The following is a 27,598-nucleotide window of genomic DNA, read 5'->3' on the forward strand; positions in this document are numbered from 1 at the left end:
TTTGCTGGGGACTGTTGGGGCTGTCCTACAGAATGAGGCTTCTTGGAACTGGTCAAAGGGAGATTGGTAGAGAGTCATTTAAACTTGAGTCTCTTTTTTCTGGTGGGTTTTGGACAAAGTTTTCTGAAACTCCCCATGTATGCAAGTTCCCAAAGGAAGGACAGTTCCAGATGGAATATTTGCTATGTATGAATTTTTTTTCTGAATCACAATAGACAAATAGAATTTTTTCTGAATCACAAATAGGCCAGATAGCCTTCTGTTGCTCTCTTTGTGAATAACGATCTTTATTTCCTATTTTTTTCAAATGACATACTTAATTCATAATTCTAGCCAACTTCAGCTGAAAAGAAAGGAGTTTATTAAAATACTTTGAGTGACACACACCCACAAAAATTCAGGGAGCAAGGAGGGGAGACAATGAGGTCAGGGAATGGAGCAGTAGCTAAGCTTTGGTTTCGAACCCTTCCTGGAGCTTCCTGAACCCAGAGGACAGGGAGAGACTGACGAAAGAGGCTGGCCACTCCAGGCTGGCAGGTGGCAGTTTTAATAAGCAAACAGGACTAACATATGAGGCTTCTCTTGGGAGGCAGCAAGACAAATGGATCCCTACACCTGTCTACCAGATCTAAAAGTTTACAGAGGCCTTCACTAGGTTCAGTCAGGTCTACTGTGCAGGTGTTCTCAGCACCATATCACTATCTCAAGGCTGTGCTCTTGGGGCAGCAGAATCCACATGCCAAGGACAAAGGAGGGGTTAAGGAGCCTCCAAGTACCTGGGTCCAGCTGACAGGTCAATGGGCAGGCACTCCATTTTTTAAAAATTTTTGTATTTTTTTTAATGTTTATTTATTTATTTATTTATTTATTTATTTAAAAAAATTTTTTTTAACATTCGTTTATTTTTGAGACAGAGAGAGAGCATGAACAGGGGAGGGTCAGAAAAAGAGGGAGACACAGAATCTGAAACAGGCTCCAGGCTCTGAGCTGTCAGCACAGAGCCCAACGCGGGGCTCGAACCCACAGACGGTGCGATCATGACCTGAGCCGAAGTTGGACGCTCAACCGACTGAGCCACCCAGGCGCCCCAATGTTTATTTATTTTTGACAGAGAGAGAGGTGGGCAGGAAGGGACAGAGAAAGAGGGAGATAGAGCATCTGAAGAAGGCACTGTGCTGAGGGCGGAGAGCCCCACATGGGGCTCAAACTCACAAACCATGGGACCATGACCTGAGCTGAAGTCAGATATTTAACCGACTGACTCACCCACAGCCCCCCATTCACTTCTTTTTGATGACATCTCCAACACTAAGAAACACAAAGCCATGCCACTAATAGAGTGACTAGAATTCATTATGAGATCTCACTACTAGATCACCACTGATCTCGCTGTGGCAACACGGGATGGTAGACCATGCTGCTGTCATCAGGAATAATCTCTAGCTCTCCCTACATCTTTTTTCATTGGCAGTCTCAGGCAGAAGCATCTGGTTACTCAGGCTTAGGCCATAGACTCTTGCCCTCCCATCCAGGGAGTGGAATGCAGGAATATCTGCCCTTCCGGCAACTTCCGCAGTGGGAAGAAGCCTTTGATTCCACCTCTTAGGGGACTTAGCCTGAAGATAAATAGGTTTAGCTACAAGATGCCTGACAAAACAAGCCAAAGAGTGAGAGAGAAACAAACAAGTGACAACTCTCTGCCAACATTTCGTTGTTGTTGTTTTTAATCACGTTTTATTTTCGTAACAGTGGGTACCATTTTTTTGTAATGTTTATCCATTTATTTTGAGAGAAAAGAAACAGCATGAGCACAGGAGCAGGGGAGGGGCAGAGAGACAGGGAGAGAGAGAAACCCAAGCAGGCTCCATGCTCAGTGCAGAGACTACCACCGAGCTCCATCCCAGGACCGTGAGATCACGACCTGAGCTGGTATCAAGAGTCAGACGCTCAATCACTGAGCACCCAGGCGCCCCCTAATTTTTAAGAACAGTTCAAGAATTGCCAGGACCACACAGCTCCTAAATGCCAGAACTGAAATTTTACCCCACTTTGGCCCAGTTCCAAAGTCTAAGCTTTTCACCTTAGGCCACTAACTCTTTGCACTTCATTCTTTGCCTCTTTAGATCTTAGAATGGAATCAGTCACTCATTCAACAAGAATTCAGTTCCTGAGTGCTGCTCATAGGTTAGAACTAATGCCAGGTATTGGGGATAAAAATAAGGGTTGAATATAGTCCCAGTACTTTAGGATCCCTGAAATCTGGAGCCAATACAGCAGTGGGGTGATTTCGATACACAGATGCTAACAGGAGAGAGAACCTCTCATCAAAGTAACCCTCCTGGCTTTCCACCCGGAGGAGTCAGTGTGGCTTACCTGATTGGCAGGTCTGTGAGAAAGAAGTCCGTTGGGCTTTCCAGCTCAGCTTCCTATTTTCCAAGAGCATGTGTGCTGCCCAACCCTGCACCGTGTAGTAAGTATGGCATGGAGGGCAGGCTGTCCCTCGGGGAGGGGGTGGGGCTGCTGCTACAGTACCCAGCACCTCCTGCTGGGGATGCGGAAAGTTCAATGCTGGGTTGGAGGCAGATGTAGATCCAGATTTGTCTTTTAGCTTTAACCATTATCAAGTTGACATTTTGATATCTGTCCGGCTGACTCCAGTGACTATCTCTCAGTTAGTTTCAAGCTCTGTAGGAGAATAAAGAAGTTAAAACATCACTTATCTAATCTAAACCCTACTAAAAGTGACAGGAGTTAGGAGGCTATTTGAGTCTCTCTCTTTTTTCCCTTCCCCTTTGTCTTCCTGCTAATCTCTCTTCCAGGACCTTCCTCCATGACATATTCCCCTTCCCCTCTTCCCTTCCCTGCCCAGCATCTAGCCCTCTCTCTCTGCAGTCTGTCTCTGTCATGCTTTGCTTCTCCCTCTCTCTCCTCAATCTCTCCTCCCAGCCCAGTCTTTTCCCCCTTTTCCCTGTTTTTCTTTATTTCTCTTTTTGCTATAACCCCTCCATGCTCACCCCAACCCTCTCCCTGTCTTTTTTTTTTCCACAAATGTAGCCTTGGTGTTTTTTTTTTTTATTTTTTTAACGTTTATTTATTTTTGAGACAGAGAGAGACAGAGCATGAATGGGGGAGGGTCAGAGAGAGAGAGAGGGAGACACAGAATCTGAAACAGGATCCAGGCTCTGAGCTGTCAGCACAGAGCCCGACGCGGGGCTCGAACTCACGGACTGCGAGATCATGACCTGAGCTGAAGTCGGCCGCCTAACTGACTGAGCCACCCAGGCGCCCCAGCCTTAGTGCTTTGATGAGATTTATATGCTGGGTATCACAGTCTCACTGCAGGGAATAATTGCTGGAATAATTAAACAGGAGAAAGATGCTACGGAGAGTGTAGTGGTCTGAGAGAGGACAGTGTCTTTTGGTGGAGACCATGGCCTTGTATTGTTACTGCTGGTGAAACCAGTGGTCAAAGTGACCATCTCAAGGTAATTTTCCTGTTCAGCCCTGACCTCCCTCAGTGTCCTGCTTTCATTTTTTTTAAACATTTATTCATTTTTGAGAGACAGAGAAAGACAGAGTGTGAACAGGGGAGGGGCAGAGAGAGAGAGGGAGACACAGAATTCAAAGCAGGCTCCAGGCTCTGAGCTGTCAACACAGAGCCCAACGTGGGGCTTGAACTCACAAACCACGAGGTCATGACCCGAGCTGAAGTCTGTCCTGCTTTTAAAAGGGACAAGAGATAGACAATGAGTAGAGGGCAAGAAGAGGTATAGGGATACAGATACTCAGGGTTGCAAAAAACTTGTAGTTTTTTAAAAGGCACTTAGTTCCCACATGTGGATACACTATAAGACGTGCAGTCCTGAGGTAGGAATTTTAAGGGATGGGAGCTAGCCTAGAAATTTAGCTCTTACTTTTTCTCATGCTAGACAGTCCCTTATTCAGTCCAATACTTATATTGTCTGATGGGAATTTTTAGGAATTAGAAAAAAACCTTCTGTTGTTTATTATTATTATTATTATTATTATTATTATTATTATGTATTTTTATTTGGGTCTTTACATGTCTAGTATCCAAACCTTACTTTTTGTCAGAATTGGTTGTTTATATTATTTCTTAAGATGTATTAATCTTTCAGTTTGAGATAACATTGGATTAGATCTTTACCCTCTCTTCTGATCATTTCTGATAGAGGTAGTAGCATGTCACGTTAATCTCTTCTAAGAAAATCACTATTGCTAAAATAGAGCTAATCTAGAGCTAATCTAGAAATTCATATGATGTAGCCCTAATTATTAACTGTATATACTTTGTCCAGGTTGCAGCCTTCTTATTTTTAGAATTGAAAACTTCAGAGAGGAGCAGAGCGTTTATTTATTACAAAGGTCTTTGGAATGCCATCCTAAACTCATTTATATTAACTGAAGCTATCATTTCCTAATGTGGGAGGGAGATAAACAACAAAGGTTAGAGATGCTTCCTCTCAGAGGGAGTCGAGAAAGACGCCATTCACGTGAATGTGTTTGCCATCAATTCTTTGAAAATGTGAACTATGCTTTCAAATTATTTAAGGGCTGTCATGTGGAAGATGCAATTTGGATGGCCTAATTGACCCCAGAAGGCAGGACTGGGGCCAATAAAGGAATATGACAGAGCTATTTTAATTCAAGATAAAGCAGAGATTTCTAGAGTCAAAGCTCCCCAAATATGAGAGAGACTGCATGAGGGACTGGGAATAATATTTATAGAGCACTTGCCATGTACCAAGTACATACTAAGCACTTTACTAAATGCTTTAGCTCTTTGGGTGCTTTGGTGAGTTGAATGATGGAACCCTGAAAAACAAGCCCATGTCTTAATCCCCTGAACCTATGAATGGTTTCTTTTTTAAAAATTCTCTTTTAAAGATCTTGAGATGAAAAGATCACCCTGATTTTCAGAGTGGTCCTTAAATCAAATGACATGTGTCCTTGTGGGAGACACAGATCAGAGAAGTTTATGTAATGATAGAGGCAGAGATTGAAGTAATGTGACCACAAGACAAGGAAGCCGAGGAATGCTGACAGGCACCAGAAGCTGGAAGGGTCAAGATAGGACATTGTTTTAGAGTCTCCAGAGGAGGGTAGGCCTACTGCCTCCTTGATTTCAGACTTCTGGCCTCCAGAGCTGTGAGAGTTTACATGTCTGTTATTCCAAGCCACTATATTTGCAGTAATTTGTAATGGCAGCCACAGGAAACTCTTGCAGGTACTAAAACATGCATCAGACCCATTTTATAGCTAAGGCATGGAGGAACACAGAGATGAGTAAAGTGTTGAAGGTCATGGTCGTGCAGCTATAGTGGCAGAGTCAGGCAGTCTGGCTCAGAACCCAGATTCATGGACATACTAGCATATTACTCTTTTGGTAAGGAGTTCCCTGTCTCTCTGACTATTCAAATGGAGACTAGAGCATTAAATAAGCAGGAGCAACTAGATTAGGATTTCCAAATACCAATCCACTCTGTCAGAGTTTAAAAACAAAATTCAGATTCTGAAGTTCCATTGTAAACATCTACAATTTAGTAAATCGGGAGTGTTGCCCAGGAACCTGTATTTGTTTTTAATAGACCTCTTTCCAGTTAATTCTCACTGAATATTCATGTTTGGAAACTAAGTGCCTTTTGCAGCTTTTTGCAAGACTTAGTATCTGTGTTCCTGTACCTTCCTTGCCCTCTATTCATTGCATGTCTCCTCTCCCAAAAGCGGGAGACTGAGGGAGGTGAGGGCTGAAAGGGAAAACTAGTGTAATTTTCTTCCATTTTTCTTGTATCATCCATGTGGCTTAGGATTGCAGAGTTGTTCTTTGACTTTATGTTTCTTTATGAGCCAATATAAAGATCTAAATTACTAGCTGAATAAGTTCACTGTTTTACTACTGCTTTGATGTTTTACAACAAAAGAAAAGAAAATGAGACCTGTCCCAAAAGTAAGGATTGAGAAGGGAGAAGGTGCTTTATGGGTCCTTAGATATCAGAAGCCTAATCATCACAGATGGAAATTCCCTGTAAACAAGAGTCTGGAAATGAAAGTAGCCAAGGCACTAGGATGTAACTGCTCTGGTGTCTTGAGAGCTTTCCAGAACACATCAGAAAGTGTTTTGTTTCTGTTTTTGAGAGCTGTTGTTTCATGTATGTGTAGACTGCTACTGAATTAAACTCCTGGAAGGCAATGGTTGCACATTTTAATTGGCAGGACTATGATCCTGAAAGTAAAGGAATAACAGGCAGAAAGATGGTGACTTTTCTCCTAAAAACAGAAAGGAAGGACCAAATTGAAAGGGGCAATTTGTATTTATCTTCTAGCCACACTCTGCTAGATCACAGCCTCAGAGACCTCATCCAACTTGACCAAAGTTGCACAGCTCCTGGGCTTTGGAGCTGGGATTTGAATCTCTTTCAAAGAGATACTTTGAACTACTACTGGACCAGTGGTTCAAGTGGTGGAGGATGTGTCACAATCTGAGGAGGGCTTGTTAAAACAGATGACTGGGCACCACCCCCAGAGCTTCTGATTCAGTAGGTCTGGTATGGGACTCAGGGATGTGCATTATCTAACAAGTTCCTGGGTGATTGGAGAGCCACTGTGTAACTATACCATTTGGAGAGGATTTGAGAATTGCAGCTAAGTGTTCTGCTGCTAGAAAGGTTCCCCAAACAACTTAGACCATAAGTTACAAACTGATGATACTGGACCTGTTCGTTTCACATGATTACTTAAATTATTTAGTGGTCAATATTATAAATCCAGAGATTTCAGATAAAAATCTTTTTCTGGGAAAGATCAGAAGACCTGGCTTGGCAGAAGTCAACTGAAGCTTAGTATTAGCATCCTAGGTTAGCATGTGAGGCTTCCTGCCATTTCAAGTATTTACTTTACCTGCCTTGCCCTATTCTAAATAATAACAGAATAGGTGGCATTCACTGGGTTATTAAGCTCAATTATTAAGCAAGGTTCGCTACTTGTCAGTGTCCAAGTGCTTTACCTGTATTAACTATTCAGCCCACACAACCCTCTAGGAGGAGTGTTTTACTCAGAGAAAGTTAAGACTTATTTAGAAGTAAACTATCATGGCTCACACAATATAAATTAATTTCCACAGCTCATGCTTATAAGCTATACTACCTTGCAAATGATCACAACACTAGCTGGGCACTGTCGGCAAGCACTTTGTGTATAGTAATTCATTTAACTTTTATAACAACCCTCTGTGGCAGTAAAATACTTCCCTTTTATAGAAATGGAAATAAACTAAGGTAGAAAGAACTTAAACAACTTGACCAAGTGCATATAGATGGTATTAGCAAAAGGTACTTGAATCCAGGCTACCTGACTCCAGAGTCCATACTCTTTTGTTCTGCTATAGGCATTTTGATTTGTGACTCTCATCTAGGCCAATGCCTCCTTTATACAGATGGGGAAATTGAGACATCAAATGACTTCCTCAAAATTGCAGGATGAATCAGCAGTACAGGTCATATGAGTACTTTCGAGTACCAACAAGTATTCCAGCAATGACCCCCACTGGGAGTATTGGTTCATTGTCATTTTAATACAAATGGCAAAGAGGTTAAATAAATGTTAATAAGATTCTATTCATCACTTTTATCCGGAGGTGATCTCAGATGGCCACCTCAATTGTTCTCAACCTGGCTGCACATTGGAAGGTCTCACTGAGTATTTTTTAAAAACATGATGCTCAGACCCCACTGGAGGCCAATTAAATCAGAACCAGAGGGATCGTCTGTGACTTTATTATTATTATTATTATTATTATTATTATTATTATTATCATTATTTTGTATTCCTGTGATTCTAATGTGCAGCCAGAATGGAGACAGGCTGGATTACACTGTCAGGATATACAGATTGGATGCAATGGCTGTTACTTAGACATTGATGCTATCTTCTTCTGGAGGTTGTATGAGTTTCTGTAAAGACATCTGGTTCCATGTCTGAAGCCAACTGCATCCCTATAACCAAATGCAATAATTGCTTGTTACTGATGTGTGTCCGTGAATAATTGAAGAGTCTTACTTTGCTCCTGTTCCCGTTAACTTCTGTGACTAAAGGGACCTGGGCTCCTCCTGTAAGAAGTAAACAGACTTAATCTGTTGAATGGTGCTGGCTTTTCTTTTTATTAATTTCCATATTTATTACTCTTGCCCCTTGTCCCATTTAATCTGACGTTCTTTCTGCTGCTTACATGTGACTAACTTGTACAGCAACACTGTAGAAAGTGTCATTTGAAAAACTCTCTATTCCCCAGGCCAGCTCTGTTCCTCATGACAGCTATGTGATTGGTCATTCTCAGTTCAATGGGGGCAAAGATTAGGAAATTTCAAAAACACAAATTCAGCTACACTAGTAATTTCAAATTCTATTGTAAGTCCTATTCAACCTTACAGAGGTAAATATAATGAGAATTATCCAAGCAGTGCTTTGGCATCAAAACATTAATTTGAATAAGCATTTATAGAGCACTTTCTTCCTCCTCTGTAATATTCACCATACTTTATTTGTCATAGCTATCCTTTTAGGGACTGTCTTTTAAGGACAGAATTTAGGCCCTATAAGTACAGAAGCCATGTCTGTCTTCTTCATCATTCTGTCCCCAAGTGCTAGCACATTGTAGGCCCTGAAGAAATACTTTCTAACTTTATAAAGAATTAAGTGAATGAATATCTGAGCTAGGCATTAAAGACAAAGAAAATTAAGACATGACTCCTGTCATTGCAACGCTTATAAGATTAGGAAGGAAACAGAAATGTTCAAGAATTACAATTCAGTGTGGTGAGGGCTATAATAAAGGTAGGTATAAAGAAGGAAAGGACTCCGGTTTGCTAGCAAGCTATAGATCACTTCTACCCCCAGGGTAGGAATAGCCATAAAAGTTAAAATTCCTAGAATACGCTTTGTTTTATAGATTGGAATCTGGGACAGTATAAACAATGTAAATAATTTGTAAATAATAATTTCAATTCTGAAATAATATTAAATTTTTAAAAATAATCCCTAAAATTAAAAGAAACAAACAAACAATGAACCTGTGGGTCAAGTTGATGGCATAGCAATACAGAGGGAGGATTAAAAATAATTTTAAAACACAGCTATTTGTATGCACATACTTAGTTGAATATACTAGGAATGGTACAGAGGCTCCTACCTCTTTACTCTCTGGGGTGTATTATTGCAGAATTGGTCCCCAGTTTGCTCATGCTTGCCTGTATCCATGCTCTTGGTCAGTCCCATACTGACTCTGGACTTGGTATGTGACTTCCTGTGTTAGTCTTCTAGGGCTGCCACAGCAGAGTACCCCAAACTGGGTGACCTAAAAAAACACAAACCTATTGTGTCACAAATCTAAGGGTTAGAAGCCTAAGACCAAGAGATATCAGAAGGGCCAAGTTCCTTTTGAAAGTGCTAGGAAAGAATCTGTTCCAGGCCTCTCTTCTAACTTCTGTTAGTTCCTTAGCTTGTGGTAACATGATACCAGTCTTCATGGTGTTCTCCCTGTGTGTGTGTGTGTCTATCTCTAAATTTCCCCTTTTTATAAGGACATAGTGGATTACATCATATTTTTAATGTCATATTGGATTAGTCACCCACTCTACTCCAATATGACCTCATCTTAATTTAGCTGATTAAATCTACAACAAACTTAATTCCAAATAAGGTCACATTGTGAGGGTATTGGAAGTTAGGACTTCCACCTATTAATTTTGGAAAGACACAATTAAACCCACGCCATTTGCTTAGTTCAGTAAGGTAATAGCAAAGGTGATGAGGCAGAGGTTTGAAAAGTGCTTGTACTTTGGGGCTTGCTCTCTCTTCCTACCTTTAGACACCTACTACCATCTCTGAGACTAGCTTGCTGAATCTGAGAGAATCATGACCCATTTGCCCCCATGACACGTTCACAGCTCACCTACATAAGCAGAGACATCCAAGTGACTCGCAGTGAACTCAGTGAGAAAGGCTAACAGAGAGCCACAGAACAGCTTCGCTAAACCCAATTCGAATTGCATTGTGAGTTAAATTTAAGTGTGTTTGTTTATTTGAGTACAGTTGACACACAATGTTACATTTGCGTCAGGTATACAACAGATTCCACAAGTTCATATGCTATGTTGTGTTCACAAGTGCAGCTACCATCTGTCCTGATACATCACTATTAACAGTACATTGACTATATTCCCTATGCTGTGCCTTTTATTCCTGTGACTTATTCTTTACTTAACCAGAAACCTGTACCTCCCATCCCCCTTCACCTTTTCTGTGTTGCTTAAAGTCACAAAGTTTTGCTGTACAACAATGTATAACTAGTTGTGTGTTAAGAATGTGGGGAGAGATGAATCAGTTTCCAACTTTCAAATGCTCAAGTTTTTCTATGAATAACTTGCTGTTACCAAAATTGCTGAATTTGGTCTGGTAAATTTAGACACTCCTCAAGGCTCGCCTCCTTTTTTCACTGTTGTCTCCAAGGGCTTCCTGGAGAGAACAAAGAGATTAAAAAAAAAAAAGGTTGTTGATAAATTGGCTTGCTGTATTGTAGCAAAAAGGGAAAAAAAAAGACTTCTTTCTCAGCACTCTTCTTTCTTTCAATATTCTAGATACTATCATTTGACAACTATGAATTGTCAATTGTTCATTTATTAATGAGAAAATTCTTTTTTTTTTTTTAATTTTTTTTTTCAACGTTTATTTATTTTTGGGACAGAGAGAGACAGAGCATGAACGGGGGAGGGGCAGAGAGAGAGGGAGACACAGAATTGGAAACAGGCTCCAGGCTCTGAGCCATCAGCCCAGAGCCCGACGCGGGGCTCGAACTCATGGACCGCGAGATAGTGACCTGGCTGAAGTCGGACGCTTAACCGACTGCACCACCCAGGCGCCCCGAGAAAATTCTTAATTAAGCAAGGTTTTTTAGTACCTATAAGCAAAAAAGTGTTTATATAAAAGATTTTGGCTATGCTAGCCATATCTTAGACATAGATATCTTTCTATTCTCTATAGTTTACAACACAGACTCATAAGCTCAGAGTTGGAAAGGGCCTTAGATGTCACTTGTTCCAATTTCTTATTAATGTAGGAATATTCTCTATATCATTCCCAGCAGATAATCTTTCCTCCTCAGCTTACATACTTCTCATGATGAAAGGCTCATTACCTCATGAGGAAGCAGATTTTGTTGTAGAATACAATTTTACCATTGTAAATAAAAATAAAAAATATTTCCCTGTCTGGCACACCTTGGTGGCTCAGTCAGTTAAGGGTCCAACTTTGGCTCAGGTCATGATCTTGCAGTTCATGGATTCAACCCCGCGTCAAGCTCTGTGCTGACAGCTCAGAGCCTGGAGCCTGGAGCCTGGAGCCTGGAGCTTGCTTCAGATTCTGTGTCTTCATGTCTCTATGCCTCTCTCTCTGTCTCAAAACTAAATAAACATTTAAAAAATTATTGAAAAAATATATTTCCTTGTCTGACCTCAAATCTGCCTCCTCATAACATGCTTTGCCTGCCCAAAGGCTTTCTCCAAAGGCTCTATCTTTCTGTGAATTTTGCTGCTCGTCCTAGGAACAGCATATCTGTCCTCTTCACGTGACAGATCTTCACCTACTGGAAGGCACACCACCACTGTCTTTGGTCTTTCCTTAACTGAAATAATAAACATTCTAACCTACATAGACATAATAATGTTATGATATATCTTCTCTAAAAATAAAAGTTCTGATAAGTCCAGAGTTCACCACCATTCTTAAACAATTACTAGAATAAATGGAGACAGTATTAAAAAGAAGGACTTGGGACAAAGCAAGATTCTATGCACACAAAAATAAAATGAAGTCATGTGGAACATTATTGCTGTTTATGCCCTTTCTTTTTTTTTTTAAATTTTTTTTTAAAGTTTATTTATTTTTGAGACAGAGAGATATAGAGCATGAATGGGGGAGGGTCAGAGAGAGGGAGACACAGAATCTGAAACAGGCTCCAGGCTCTGAGCTGTCAGCACAGAGCCCGACACGGGGCTCGAACTCACGGACCGCGAGATCATGACCTGAGCCGAAGTCGGTTGCTTAACCGACTGAGCCACCCAGGTGCCCCTGTTTATGCCCTTTCTGAGAAAATATTAGTGAGGTATTCAAGAGAAGTGAACTTTAAATCCCATATAATATTTGTAACAAGAGTGATGTCTCACAAATTATCAGATATTTAGCAACTTAAAAAAAAGTTATTTGTTCTGAGGGTTGCTGGACAGGAGGTGGGTGGGGGGAATGGGCTAAGTGGGTGATGGGCATTCAAGATGGCACTTGTTGGGATGAGGCCCTGGGTGTTGTATGTAAGTGATGAATCATTAAATTCTTCCCCTGAAACCAACACTACACTATATGTTAACTGCTTGAATTTAAACTAAAAAAAATAAAATAAAAATAAAAACTTCTTTGTTATCAAAGGTGAGACCATTTGAGAGGTCAGCTGTTGGAGATGATGATTTGATGAGATGACTGTTATTTCCTGTGCACTTTTGCTGGGCAGCCAGTAACATGTTCCTCTGGCTGTATTTTTCTAGAGAGCAGACTGAAAGGAAGGCACTGATTGCCTCTGTCAATGAAGAGCATATTAATCATCATCTTCCTTGGTCTCCCACTTGACCTAAATTGGGTCTAGCTGAGGTGTGCTCCTTTCTTGGATCTTGCTGGGGAAAAAAATAGCCACAACAATAGAATCAATAAAGGTTCAGTGTTTTTTTTTCCCCCTCTTCAATACCCCATTCATCTTTGAAAACTTTTAAATTAGGAAACAGACTCATCCATCACCATATTAAACTTATAAGGTTACCCATTCTTCAAACAGGCAGAAATAGGTTCAAATCCTGGCTCCTCCACTTGCTAGAAATGTAAACTTGAGCGAGTTATTGAACCATTTTAAATCTCTGTGCTGATAACAATAGCCACAGAGTCTCATGTGAGCCTGAATGAATGTTTCATTCTTTGAACACACACACACATCTTGAAGCAAGAAGCAAAGGCCCTGCACTTCTTACAATGATTTATTATTTATGGTCAATTATTAAATTATTAAAAATTCAATATTGAAAGTAAAGATGCCTATTCAGGACATCAGAAGAGTAGTTATCCTTAACCAAGGCAGTGAAGCTGTGTCAGAAGTGTGTATTATGCTAGTAAAAATGTGGGCAGGACCGAGGACAACTTGTTAAAGATTATAGCTTGAAGCTGAAGCACCTTACTTTTGCCCAAAGAGCGCTTGATCAAGCATCACATGACCAGGATTCACTTCGGGTCTTCCATCTAAGAGCTAGAAGTTTAGACAAATCTAGATTTCAGCCTCACTCACAAAATGAAAGGCTTTCTTTGTATACTATGGATTGGTTATTTCAGTATTCTGGAAAAATTAAATCTTCTTGCTCCCTCCAGGCTTTCTTTTGATTATTCCCAAAGTAAGAAGGCAGACACATGTGTCTTCATGGTTTTGAGCATGTAAGCCTTGTCTCCTTGGTGACAGCAATTCTCTTCTGTTTTATATTAAGTCTCTTTCCCACTGCATATGCAATCAGGATGAGGCCAATAATTATAGGTGTTTTGCAAGCCAATGTAGGATCAAAGTGATTATGCTAAGAGAGAGGAGACTTAAGCACACGTTAAAGTCTTCACTCTTCATACTGCCAACATTCCATGCATAACTTAAATGACGCATCTTCATTGAAGATTTCCTCTTCCACTGCCCTCTGCTCCCCACCAAACACACACCACACAGTGCAATGGCCTCAGGATCAGTTATGCATTTTTCTGTGGATCTATAAATGGTTTCACTTTAGTAAAGTATGGCTTGTCACTCAGTTATTTAAGTGCCTGTCACTTTTCCTAGATTTTGAGAGCTTTGAGGAAAAAATGCATATAAATCCTAGTACATAGCCTTATACCCAGACTTAGAAAAATATTTATTAAGAGAATAAGTAATGATAATGCTGATGATGAGGATGACAGCAGCTAACTTTTTGAGTATTTTTTATCTATTAGACATTTTTCTAAGCTCTCTACATGAATGAATTCATTTTATGGACACAGAATCTCTGTGACAAAGATGCTTTTATTATCACCATGTTATACATAAGAAAATTGAGACATGGCATATTTGTTAAGTAACTTGCCAGTCAGTAAGACTCAGAGTCAAGGAATAAATAGGACATTCTGTTACTACCAAATAGTCAATTAAATACTTCTACGTTGTCTCTCTGGAAAGAGTAAAAGAAAAACTAATGGAAGAATAAAACGGGCAACCCCCCATACACACACACACACACACACACACACACACACATATATATATATATATATATATATATATATATATATATATATATATATATACACTTAATTATGACCATACTGATCCTGTTTGTGACCAGAAATCATCACGTCTATGGAGTCATTGTTTTCTCACTCCAACTTTAGAGCAGTAGGCAGGACAATGATATCTAAATATCAGCCCAGACACCTGGGTGGCCCAGTCCATTAAGCATCCAACTTTGGCTCAGGTCATGATCTCATGGTTCATGAGTTGAAGCTTTGCATTGGGCTCTTTGTTCTCAGTGTGGAGCCTGCTTCGGATACTGTCTCCCTGTTTCTCTGCCCCTCCCCTGCTCATACTCTCTCTCAATCTCTCTGTCAAAACTAAATAAACATAAAAAAAAGTCTAAATATTAACCCACTTCCTAATCCCTGTAACCTGTGAATAGGTTGCTTTTCATGGCAAAAGAGACTTTGCAGACGTGATTAAAGATTTGAGATAGAGGGGCGCCTGGGTGGCTCAGTCAGTTGAGTGTCCGACTTTATCGTGATCTTATGGTTCATGGGTTCAAGCTCTGCATTGGGCTCTGTGCTGACAGCTTGCTCAGAGCCTGGATCCTGTTTTGGATTCTGTGTCTCCTCTCTCTGCTCCTCCCCTGCTTGGGTTCTGTCTCTGTCTCTGAAAAATAAATAAATGTAAAAAAAATTAAAAAAAAAAAAAACGATTTTGAGATGGGGAGATTATGCTGGATTATCAAAGTAAGCCCAATGTAATCACAAGGATCTTTCTAAATAAAACCAAGAGGAAGAAGAATCAGAGAGAGACTTGAATATTGTAGGCAGTTGGCTTTGAAAATGTAGTAAGGGACTATAAGCCAAAGAATGAAGGTGGCTTCTGGAAGCTGGGAAAAGAAATGAATTCTTCCCAGGACCTAGAAGGGTAACAGCCTTTTTAACATCTTAATTTAACCCATTGAAATCTAGGTCAGATTTCTAACTTCCAGGACCATAAGGGAATAAATTTTTTGTTTTAGGTCACTAAGTTTATGGCTTGGAGAAATTTGTTATGGCAGCAATGGGAAGCTAATATGTCAGACATAGTGGCCTCTGATGCATATTTAGTGTCAGATTTGAAGTTTGGTTTGATAGATTAGTTGCTACTGGGCTAAGTAGAGAGTGTGATCTTCCCTATGGGAATAGAAAATAGATACAGATTTGGATAGGAGAATGGGATAATAATTAGTCTTGGATTTCTTCTTGGCCAGGGTTGGGGGACAGTCTACATTGGATGTTTTTAAGTCCCTGAACCATCCTTTGGGTTTGGAGGGAGGCTCATTTGGATAGTATGTTGTCACTTCAGAGCAAACATTGTTGAAAGTTGATGGGGATAGGTGGAAACAGAAATGGCATTGCTGAGATTAGGGAGCTGACTCAAGAGAGTTGGGTAGAGCACACTTCTAATATGAAGGGCTCAAGGGGAAATGGTGAACTCTGATATTCATCTAGGTAGCATTGAGCAGGCCTGGCTCAGCACATAGAACGCTCTGACAAGAGTCTCAGCCCTAGTAACATCTGAGTTTAAGGCAGTAATCCTTCATATTGGGGTAACTTCACTGTGTGAAAGGAACAGAAATAAATTATCTTCATTGTGTGTGTGTGTGTGAGTGTGTATGCATGTGCGTGTGTGTTTTATGGAAGAATTCCCAATCAGAGGCAAAGAGAAATATTATTTAGTAACTGCTGTTGGGACTGCTGATTAACACTTGGAGAAGAATTAATCCATATTGGTTTCCACAGTTTATCAAGAATACACATTTTGGATCGATTAAGGGTTAAATACATAAAAAGAATCCATATAATCTTTTCCTCAACTGTAGAGCTTCTGAATGTGGATGTCAGTGGGGACTTTCTAAGCTTAAAAGTCCCAGAATAAGTGTAAAAGAAAAGACTAACTGATCTAAGCAAATTTAAATTTAATAACCAAAATTAAAAGGAAAGCAACAACTTAGGGAATAACAAACATCAAATATGACAGCACCTGTACTACAGTACAGAGCACTCATGCCAAGGGAAGAATGCAAGGCCTCTAACAGAGAAATATGCAAAAGACACAGACAATTCATAACAGAAAAAATTAGACTACAAACAAGTGGAAAAATACTCAACCTCACTAGTCATCAAAGAAATGCAAATGCAAATGAAGTACCAGTTTTGCTTATCAAATATGTAAACATTTTAACATATTCATGTAAACATATTCATGGTAGCTTTCATAAATTGCTAATGGGGTGTAAAATTGCACCATTTTTGAAAATATAAAGTCTCAATTTGAAATTTGTTTCTAAATAAATAATTGTAATCTAGAAAGGTCTTAGGCACAAAACTCTCCATCAGAGTATTATTTATAACATCAGAACATTTAAAAACTTCTTAAATGTTCAAAAATACAATGAGTGTTTTGGGGGTGCCTTGGTGGCTCAGTCTTTTCCTCCTCTGACTTCAGCTCAGGTCACGATCTCATGGTTCATGGATTCGAACCCTGCATCGGGTTCTATGCTGACAGCTCAGAGCCTGGAGCCTGCTTTGGATTCTATGTCTCCCTCTCTCTTTGTCCCTACCCTGCTCATGCTCTGTCTCTCTCTCTCTCTCAAAACTAAACATTAAATTTTTTTTAAATACAATGAATTTTTTTAATGGGTAATGTTACAGAGAAGGAGGGAGGCAAACCATAAGAGACCCTTAAATACAGAGAACAATCTGAGGGTTGATGGGGGGGATGGGGGAGAGCGGAAAATGGGTGATAAGCATTGAGGAAGGCACTTGCTGGGATGAGCACTGGGTGTTGTATGTAAGCGATGAGCCATGGGAATCTACCCCAAAAACCAAGAGCACACTTTACACACTGTATGTTAGCCAATTTGACAATAAATTATATTTAAAAAATTGTAAATGGATAATGTCTAAACAATAGAATATTATTCAACAATTTAAATATTCACAAAGTGTATGTATAAAATAAAGCATTCAGACTTATATCTCTGTCATGATTTTTAAATATGTTTGAAAACCTATGTATAGGAAACAAAACTGGAAAAATACATCAAAATGTAAAATGGACAGACTTGTACAAATTTGTGCTTTTCTGTGTTTTCTTATTCCTGGTGGTCCCACTTTATTTAGTAAGTAAGCATGCACAATTTTTGTCATCAAAAAATAAATATTAATCTCTGCCTGGTTCTATTTAAAAAAGAGACTTCTTGTAAGTGTGGATATAAAGGGGGAAATGGAACATGTAAGCAATACAAATAAGTTTCAAGCATATGTATAATGGGGAGCAGAGAAGTTTTCTGTTTTGTTTTATGAGCGGAATACTGTTTCTTTTGGTAGGGAAAAAGACAGTGTTTCTCATACACACATCAGCAGAACCCACTGCCACCTCCCCTCTCTTTCTGCCTATTCCAATTATGTGCAAAACACCCAGAAGGAAATAACTAGCCTCTTGATTGCTTGTCTTGCAAATTCAAAACTATAAATTGATAACAAATGCCACCTTATCAAGTAGAACCCAAGAATGCTTAATTAAGTCTCTGTAAGACTCCTAGCAAACTGGAAAATGTACAAAGGCAGAGTATTTACAAGCATGTTGATTTCCATTCACCTGTGGCATTTTATGAATTATTAAATGAATTTCATTTTAAGTTGTTGCACTTGCTATAATAATTAGAGAGGATTTTTGCAGTGAGACAGTAGATGTGGAAAGCTGGGTTATTTCAACAACTACCTGTTGCCTGATCCTGAAAGTCATCCAATAAGTCAGAACAAAACCATTTCCATGCATATTTTGTACAGGGCTGCCTGTGGTTGAATTGGCTCCTTTTTCAAAATATGAAGCACACACATATTTGGGCGTTGTTTTTCTTCATCCTCAGGGAGTGCCAGAATTAGAGGGCTTCACTGAGAAAAGATCTGGATGCTTTTCTCAGCTGGAGTTGTGTGCTAATAATGGGTCAGACCAGCATCCCACTTTGATGCCTCCCTTTTCCTCCTCTGTGGATTGCAACAGGTGTTGTGAGTTTCACAAAACAGCTGCATCTAAGGGCCATAAACTGTCCATTCTACCCCCTGCATAATCCCCGGCCCACAGAGCTCATCATTGTTTTTGAAAGCCACAGTCCCTTTTAATGCATCCTTTGCTTGTGAAGAATTGCTTGGCAGCATGGACTATTATAATGGGCACACCATATTCAATGAGATTGTCACCATCTGTTCCACCTTCCAATTACCAAAGCACATGGAAATCAAAAGGCAGAGACATTGGAAATCCTAGATAATATTTTTTGTTCAGTATGTCTCTTGCCTGATGTGGGTTTTAAAAATTTCATTTGAAACACATTGTAGGATGAAGCACACTTTTTTCCTATAGCTGAGACATAATTAGAATATTGGGATCCAGCACTGGGAGAAAATTACTCTGTGCAAGATACAAGTGGGCACAGTATCCTGACCTCCAATATGTAGAGGAGATTCCCACTCTGCTTGCAAAAATCCCATAATGAAGGGATTAAGTAATAACTCCCTGAGCTACTATTGCCAGGGCAACAGGAAGTGGAGTTGTATAAGTAGGTATTGTGGCATTGATGTTTCCATGTTTCTACCCAATAGGCAATGGGTTTTCAGCAAGACTTGAAGCAAAAAGTGAATATTCCCATTGAGGTGTTTTGTGTGTGTGTGTGTGTGTGTGTGTGTGTGTGTGTGTGCGTGTGCATGTGCACGCAAGGGAATAATGAAGAAGAACGAGGGCACAGGACAGGGGACGGGAAATTAATGCTGATCCTAAAAGACAATTAAATTAAAAAGATAGCTTGAATTAAAACCAAAACAACTTAAACAGTGCTCTAGCAGCACACAGACATTCTGGAGATTAACACGAAATGACTAAGAACAAACAACTACACTAGAGGTCCTAATGCAAGAAGAGACATTATAAGAGTAAGGTCTCAGAGTATTCACACCAGCGGGGTACAAAATGTTTCTAAAATGGGTCAGATCTATATCCTTAGCTGTCTGTGTTATGAATCCACTTTCCTAGGTGAAGGAGACTAAGATTAGGGTAGAAACACATCAAACATGGTTTAAAGCTGGTTGTGTTGGACTCTGTACCATCAGCATGATTCTCGGTATGGTGTCTTCATCCTCAGTAAATGATTTTCTGTTCTTTCTAAAATCCCATGCTAAGGAAACACTTTGGTTACTTATAAAATCTGCATACCTGACCATTTTTTCAAGATTCCATTGTTTAGACTGGGTAAAACCAGAAAGTTGTAGGCTCAAGTTCAGTACTAATTTATTCTGCTGAACACTTTCCTTTCTTCATGTACATAAGTGGATTATGCATTTTTGACCTACTCAGGCTGACTTATCAGGCTCACTACTGACTTATCAGGCTCACTCCTGAATTAACCAGGTTTGTGGTATGTCTAGCTGCCCAAAAGTAGCATCACAGTATGACTGTTTTCTGTGTGGGTATACTTTCCAGCTTTAATTTGCTTATGATAGTAAGATAGACCCATTGGTCCTGTAATTAAAACAATTTTTTTCAATGTTTATTTATTTTTGAGAGACAGAGAGAGACAGAGCATGAGAGACAGAGGGAAACATATAATCCAAAGCAGGTGCAAGGCTCCGAGCTGTCAGCACAGAGCCCAACACAGGGCTCGACTCACAGACCATGAGATCATGACCTGAACCGAAGTCAGTTGCTTAAGGGTCTGAGCCACCCAGGCATCCAGTCCTGTAATTTTTTTTTTTTAATTCTCATGGAGAAATGGAGTGCATGGACACTTTCGGTAAGGTTAAAAATTGGGAGCCTAATCATAGGCTCCTACTTATTACCAAAGAACTCGATCAGCAGATTGTGTATACTTGAAATTGTTTCCCTCTACATAGCCAATAGGATGGGTCTTAGTGCTCCTATTAAAAATCATAATTGCTTAGGCACGTAGGTGGCTCAGTCAGTTAAGCATCTGACTTCAGCTCAAGTCATGGCCTCCCAGTTTGTGGGTTCGAGCCCCATGTCAGGCTCTGTGCTGACAGCTTGGAGCCTGCTTTACATTTTATGTCTCCCTCTTTCTCTCTGACCTCCCCTCCTTGTATTCTCTTTCAAAAATAAATAAATTTAAAAAAATAATTGCCATTTTGTGTCAACTATACTTGAATAACAGAATGAATAAAATAAAAAGTGCTAATTGCTAGCTATAGTCCCCTCTCTTTTTACTAATAGTAATAACTTGTCTCACTTTTATATCTGGATGAAAGTCATTCACAGCCATAATTTGGAACCTGCATTTACTTATTTATGTGTTTATTTTTTTACTTGTGTATTTTTTAAAAACAGTTCTATTAAGGTCTAATTGAGATATAATAAACTGAACATTAACAAGAAAATTTTTTTGAGAGAGAAACAGAGTGTGAGTGGGGGAGGGGAAGAGAGAAAGGGAGACACAGAATCTGAAGCAGGCTCCCGGTTTTGAGCTGTCAGCACAGAGCCTGATGCAGGGCTTGAACCCACAGTGAGATCCTGACCTGAGCCAAAGTTGTATACTTAACCAACTGAGCCACCCAGGTGCCCCTGCACATTTTTAAAGTGTATAATTTTAGGGGCACCTGGGTGACTCACTTGGTTAAGCACCTGACTCTTTAATTCAACTCAGGTCATGATCTCAGGGTTCATGAGATCAAGCCCTGCTTTGGGCTCTGCACTGACAGCATGAAGCCTGCTTGGGATTCTCTCTCTCCCTCTCCCTCTCTGCCCCTCTACCTTCTCTCTCTCACACACACACAAAATAAATAAACTTAAAAACTCAATTGTACAATTTTATAAGTTTTGACATATGTATACTCTTGTGAAACTATCACCACAATCAAGAGAATAAACATACTCCTCATTCCTGAGAGATTTCTTGTTCTGTTAAAAAAAAAAAACTTAACATTTGTTTATTTTTGAGATACTGAAGGAGATAGAGTGTGAGCAGGGGAGGGGCAGAGAGAGGGAGACACAGCATCCAAAGCAGGCTCCAGGCTCCGAGCTGTCAGCACAGAGCCAGATGCGGGGCTTGAACCCATGAACTGTGAGATTATGACCTGAGCCAAAGCCAGGTGCTTAACGGACTGAGCCACTCAGGCTCCCCTCTTGTTCTCTTAACTCCTCCCTTTAGCCCCTCCCCATTCATCCTACCCAAAACTCACTGATGTGCTTTTTGTTGGTATAGATTAGTTTGCATTTTCTAGAGTTTTATCAAAATGGAATCATACAGTATGTACTCTTTTAAAAATCTGACTTTTTTCATTCAACATAATTATTTTAGGATCCATCCACACTGTTGTAGGTCTCAACAGCTTGATCCTTTTTATTGCTGAGTAGTATATGATATGGCTGTTACACAACTTGTTTATCCATTTACCTGTGCATGGCTATGTGAGTTGTTTCCAGTTTGGGGATATCATAAATAATGCTGCTTCGAGCATTCATCAGTAGGATGCACATTTTAATTTCCTATGTATTTTATATTTCACAGCAGGGATGCAAATTAAATCAGCACTTTTCTGGCATCTGGAAGGGGCATATATGGCTCTCCTAGAATTTATGAAACCCCAGAACAGGTGTCAGGTAAGCAGAAATTTGGCTCGTTTATTTGCTAGCTCTTTTTCCCTAATGATTTTTTAACATGAAAATATATTTGTTTAACCAATAAACAAAAATATATTAGAACAGCCACTATATCCAGTCTCTGATTCAACCCTATAAAATAATACACAAAGGGACACAGCTCGAATTTTTCAGTAAATGATCCCAATACTTCAATCCCAACCTTTTGAAGATGTGGATGCCTCTTTCAATTAATTTATACATTTAATGTATAGTATCTCTCCCCTCTCCTTAAATGCCTACCAAGTGATGAATGGGTAAACAAATGATATAGCTATCTGATGGAATATTATTCACCAATAAAAAGTGATAGAACATGTGCTACAACATAGGGGAAACTTAAAAATATACTAAGTGAAAGAAGCCAGTCACAAAGGTCACACATTGTATGATTCCATTTATATGAAATATCCGGAATACACAAATCCATAAAGGCAGGAGATTAATGGTTTCTAGGGGCTAAGGAAAGAAGCAAATGAGTGATTGGTTAATGGGTGCAAGGTTTCCTTTGGGGAACAGTGAAAAAGTTCTGGAACTGCACAGTGGCAATGGTCGTACAACATTATGCATGTAGTTGACGCCACTGAATTGCACACTTCAAGTGGTTAAAACCATAAGTTTTATACATGTATTTTATCACAAAAAAGAAGTAAAAAATGATTTGAAAAGGTATATTATGTTAGAAGTTTGGCACATAATTGATGGGATTTAAAATCAAGGAAATGGTATGACTTAGCGCTGCATGAGTGGCAGGTGGGTGTCATGTGTGCAACATGTGTATTATGAATCCTGAACACATTGCAGTTAAGTTCACGCCTTTCACAAAGAAAAAGTGGGCTCCATTGTAATTGTTCCAATATTTTGACTGAAAAACACATACATAAATCGAGTAATGTCAGATTTATCATGGTACAGTACAAGGAGAAGAGTTTTTTTTGTGAGGGGAGGGGTTGCAAAACTAGTTGAAAACCCAGGATAACCTATTTCCAGCTCTGTGAAAGATAGCCTCTCTAATTTGACATTTAGCCTTGCAAATATAACATTAGGCTATTTGGAATGAGTTAATTACATATATAAAGTGCTTAGCCTAATGCATGGGACATATAGTAGCTACTTAACAAAGGTAATGTTTTGCCTCCTCCCCAAGCCACCCACCTTCCTGAAATATGTAACTTTTAATTACGCATGACAATATAAAATATAAATATCTCTCTGGCATCAAGGAACTTAACACATGACTTATGGTGGGGATCTCCTGCTTGATCTCCAAAGTTGCTACTCATCAGATACATTGCATGCTAGCTATTTTCCATCAGTCTACAACGATTGTGTCTTGTAGGGAAGAAATACTGAAGCCCTAATGCAAATAAATGAAAATAAAAGGTACTTTGATTCAAATATCTATGGTAAGATAGAGACTCCTAAAGAAACTTAATTAAAATCTGAATCAAGGGGCGCCTGGGTGGCGCAGTCGGTTAAGCGTCCGACTTCAGCCAGGTCACGATCTCGCGGTCCGTGAGTTCAAGCCCCGCGTCGGGCTCTGGGCTGATGGCTCAGAGCCTAGAGCCTGTTTCCGATTCTGTGTCTCCCTCTCTCTCTGCCCCTCCCCCGTTCATGCTCTGTCTCTCTCTGTCCCAAAAATAAATAAACGTTGAAAAAAAAAATTAAAAAAAAAAATAAATAAAATCTGAATCAAAATGGAAATTTCATTTAGGGGGAATAGGATCTGGATGTCTCACCATATAACAAATAAATATTCAGTTCCAGTTGGGAATTCACTACTATGTAGCTTAGTAACAAAGAATACAAGTGCAGAATCATTTGAAGACCTACTTTCCCCTATCATGAGTAGAGTACTCAAACCAATCCAATTCCATTTACTAGCTGTCCTAGGTGAAAGAGGGACTTTTTATTTTTGTTAGAGAATTTACAATAGAAAACCATTAGTGCTCAATCTCCCCACACAGTGAGCAGACAGGGCATATATTTCAGATTTTATATGAACAAATCTCATTTATTCTGTCTTTCTCTATAGAAATTAGGTTGCACTTTTTTCCAAAGTTAAATTTAGGACACATTCATTTCCCTCAGGTTAGTGGAAGACGGTAGCCATGATAAAACAAGTCCCCAGTAGAACAGCCTTTTACTTTAAAACAAAGCCTAAACTCAGGAATGCAGCTAAGTGTGCAAAGGATAATCCAGTGAATGGCTTATAAGAAGGACTCCATTCATAACTTCCAGTCTTGGGTTCATGTTCTGAAGTGTCAGGCTTTTGGGTCTATGGTGGTGGTCACAATATGCTCTTTTTGCAGGAACTTCCAATCTCTGATTCTTGCCCAGGAATTTAAACTGCATCATGCGGGGCCCCTGGGTGGCTCAGTCGGTTGAGCATCCGACTTCAGCTCGGGTCATGATCTCACAGTCTGTGAGTTCGAGCCCCATGTCGGGCTCTGTGCTGACAGCTCGGAGCCTGGAGCCTGCTTCAGATTTTGTGTCTCCCTCTCTCTCTGACCCTCCCCCATTCATGCTCTGTCTCTCTCTGTCTCAAAAATAAATAAACGTTAAAAAAAATTTTTTTTAAATAATAAAAAAAATAAACTGCATCATGCTTTTTCATCCATGGGTAGATTAAAATAACATCTTCACGCACAAGACACTGGAGCTTTAAATATGGTGAACCCTAGATCCCTTTGTCACATTTTAGCATCATATATAGGGCCATGGCTATCATTAACTGTAGTCAGAGAGTACTTAATAAGAACTGAGAAAATCACCTCACTTAAATTATCTTATTTAATCTTTTTAGCAACTCTGCATTGTAGATGTTATTATCTCTCTTCATAGGTGAAAGAATTGAGGTTTAAAGACTTGCCCAGGGGCCCCTGGGTGGCTCAGTTGGTTGAGCCTCCAACTTCAGCTCAGGTCATGATCTTGCGGTGTGTGAGTTCAAGCCCTGTGTTGGGCTCTGTGCTGACAGCTCAGAGCCTGGAGCCTGCTTTGGATTCTATGTCTCCTTCTCTCTCTGCCCCTCCCCCACTGTGCTCTGTCTCTATCAAAAATAAATAAATGTAAAAAAAAAACAAACAAACAAAAAAACAAAGGAATTGCCCAAAGCCATATACTAGTTAAGTTCTGGGAAAAGTATTCAAATTCAGGTTTGTTTATTCCAAACTACTGTAACAGACATCCTAATTTCTTCAATGTTTAGCTAAGATTAACAATTACCACTGGGAACAATTACTTTCACCATGAAGAAGTTTAAAGCAAAAAAAGGTCCTCATTTTCTTATTTATTTTGATGGCAATATTTAAAATTCTGACTTGCTCCTTACCTGCTCTCCTGGATTCTACCACTTTACTGCTTTTTTTTCTATAACAATTATCTCTTTTCCAATATAATATGTATTTTACTTACTTATTATGATTATTGTTTACTGTATGCCTTCCCTAGACCTCAGCTAGAAGATTATCTCCAAAAGGGCAGGGATCTTTGTCTTCTTTTGTTCACTGGTGTACTCTAAATGCCTAGTACATAGTAGGTGCTCACTGATATTTGTTGAATTGATAGTGGATAACATAAAGGAAAATAATGTAAAAACTTAATTAAATTTTGAGGACTGTTCTTGGATCATTTCAGATTTAGTTCTTTGGAATTAGATCAGGATTCATTACCACTTGTGCTATCCCTGGCTAATTTCAATGTAATAATATCAATAACTAATATTCATATAATGCTTGTTTTGAGCCAGACATTGTTCTAAGGACTCAATAACCCTGTGAAATAGTAACATTATTATCCACATTCTCTAGAGGACTGAGAAACAATGAGGTTAATGTGTTTAAAGTCATAATGCTAGAAGTATTGGAGGTAGGATTCAAACCCAAGCAGTTTGGCTCCAGTGACCATGTTCTTGACCTCTGATTTCACAGTATTGTTGTGACCATTGAGCACAGTATATAAGGAATCTAGCACATATTTTATTTTACACATGATAGGCATTCAACATTAGTTGTCTTTCATATTCTTCTCTGCTTCTATGCTAAATCTACCCTAGCTCTACAATTCCTTATTGGTTAATCCTTCCTTCCTTCCTTCCTTCCTTCCTTCCTTCCTTCCTTCCTTCCTTCCTTCCTCCTTCCTTCCTTCCTCCTTCCTTCCTCATTCCTCTCTTTCTCTCTCTCCCCCTCTCTCTCACTCCTTCCCTTTCTCTTTCTCTCTTCTCCTCCCTCTCTCTTTCTATCTATGTATTTATCATCATCTGTCTGTCTTTAACATTAAGGCATAGCGCTCTCTCTCTCTCTCTCTCTCTCTCTCTCTCTCTCTCACACACACACACACACACACACACACACATCCAATGCATGAAAGGTTTTATGCTAACAGGTAAATATTTCTAATAGCACAACTGACTATTATATTTTTGGGTCAGCTTTCAAGCCAGTTCTGATGCCCATCAGGGGATGAAATGGAAGGCATGAACTTATTTGAGTAAATATAGAAGATTCTACCTAACTAGAATTCATAATCTGATGATTCAATCATCTTGTCCTTATGAATAGTGGGATTTGAGCTGTGTTCCTTGGGCTGAGAACCAGGAAAAAAGTGTATGGGGATTCCAGTGGAAAGATTTCTGGGTTAGTGAGGGAATTTCTCTGAACTAGACTCTTGAAAGAATTAAGAGGTTCATGAAGCTACTCCTTTGAGACAGATGATAGAGAATTAAATGGCACCAACCATGTGCAAAGAATCAGGAATATTAGTGATTTGGGCAGTCTTGAGGTTTAAGGAAGAGATAGTGATGTGTATCATGGGAACAGTCACTCTTCCAGTTCCTTCTCCTACTATGCCCATGGCAAGCCTAACAGAGATCCTCCCCAGTGAAGTCAGAGGAGGCCAGAGGAGACTTCTCTACACAATGTCCTCATGGCCACTAGTCATTCTGTGGAAGTTCATGTGCAAGTCCTATCTATTCCTAAACTAGAATCAAGTTACTAACAGTGCCATGCTGATGAGAATCATGTACATTAGGAACATGATGATGTATCATAGAGTCTTTGTACTTTAAAAAAAATTCTATATTCTATTCCTCATAAGTCCCTTGAATGTGAGGGCTACTTTCAGTGGTGCCAGATGCCTAGGTATCCTGAATACTTAACTGTAGGCAGCTAGGATCTGCCTAAAGGGATGTTCTTTATCCCCACTGGAATCTGAGGCATGTGTCACTGAGGGGCCCTCTTCCATGAGCTTTTTACTTCATTGAATCTCAAATGTAATGTCTTGGCATACAACCTATAGTATATCTATAACTGGGACCTATTCATATCCAATGATGGTTAATGTTTAGAACTGATCCATGGGCTTTGGAAATAGATGGTCTGAACGTGAATCCTGTCTCTTCAACTTACTAACAGTGGGACCTTGGAAAAGTAATTTGTTTTCTGTCATATGCCTCTATTACCTTATCTGTAAAATGAGAGTACTACTAGATTCATTTCAGGATGTTTGGGGAAGGTATTAAATAGTTAATATATGTAATAGGCTTAGCTC

General features: G+C 39.5%; 1 long non-coding RNA gene across 1 annotated transcript in view; it reads right to left on the reverse strand.

Annotated features, from left to right (window-relative positions):
* Positions 1 to 2,379: 2,379 nt before the first annotated feature.
* LOC123601493 overlaps positions 2,380 to 27,598 on the reverse strand; it is a 182,706-nt gene continuing 157,487 nt past the window's right edge. Inside the window, exons 5-7 of the long non-coding RNA XR_006714135.1 lie at positions 9,206 to 9,370; positions 8,077 to 8,126; positions 2,380 to 2,685 (exon numbers count right to left, since the gene is read on the reverse strand). This is a non-coding gene — a long non-coding RNA (uncharacterized LOC123601493). The remainder of the gene's footprint in view (positions 2,686 to 8,076; positions 8,127 to 9,205; positions 9,371 to 27,598) is intronic.

The sequence above is a fragment of the Leopardus geoffroyi genome, chromosome D1 (genome assembly GCF_018350155.1).
Source record: "Leopardus geoffroyi isolate Oge1 chromosome D1, O.geoffroyi_Oge1_pat1.0, whole genome shotgun sequence".
NCBI lineage: Eukaryota > Metazoa > Chordata > Mammalia > Carnivora > Felidae > Leopardus > Leopardus geoffroyi.